Genomic DNA, 402 nt, shown 5'->3' with positions numbered 1-402 from the left:
TTTTTGGAAAAAAAAAAAAAAAAAAAAAAGAGTGCGCCCTCTCTTGGTCTACAAATTGATTTTCCAAAGAAATTCCACAGAAACAATTGAGGTAAGTATGCTCAAATGTTAACACTTTGACACAAAAGTTAACACTTTTTTTTTTTTTGCATTTAATGTTTAATAGATCACAACATAGTTGCATTCAAACATGTCACGAAATGTTCATGTATTTTCATACTCAGGCTTAGGCTACAAGAAATACTGATATTTTAAGCATTATTTAATGAATAATTTAATATATAAATGACACAAAAATTATAACGGTTATTGTTCGGTATCAGTTCATTTTATAAACACGTTTATCTAAATTTGCAGACTTAACATTGTCATTCTAATCATCATTTTAATCAAATAATATTT

Source organism: Sinocyclocheilus anshuiensis, unplaced genomic scaffold, assembly GCF_001515605.1.
Source record: "Sinocyclocheilus anshuiensis isolate Anshui unplaced genomic scaffold, SAMN03320099.WGS_v1.1 scaffold1891, whole genome shotgun sequence".
Classification (NCBI taxonomy): Eukaryota; Metazoa; Chordata; class Actinopteri; order Cypriniformes; family Cyprinidae; genus Sinocyclocheilus; species Sinocyclocheilus anshuiensis.
The sequence above is the reverse complement of the archived record's forward strand: the minus strand, read 5'-3'. Positions refer to the sequence as shown.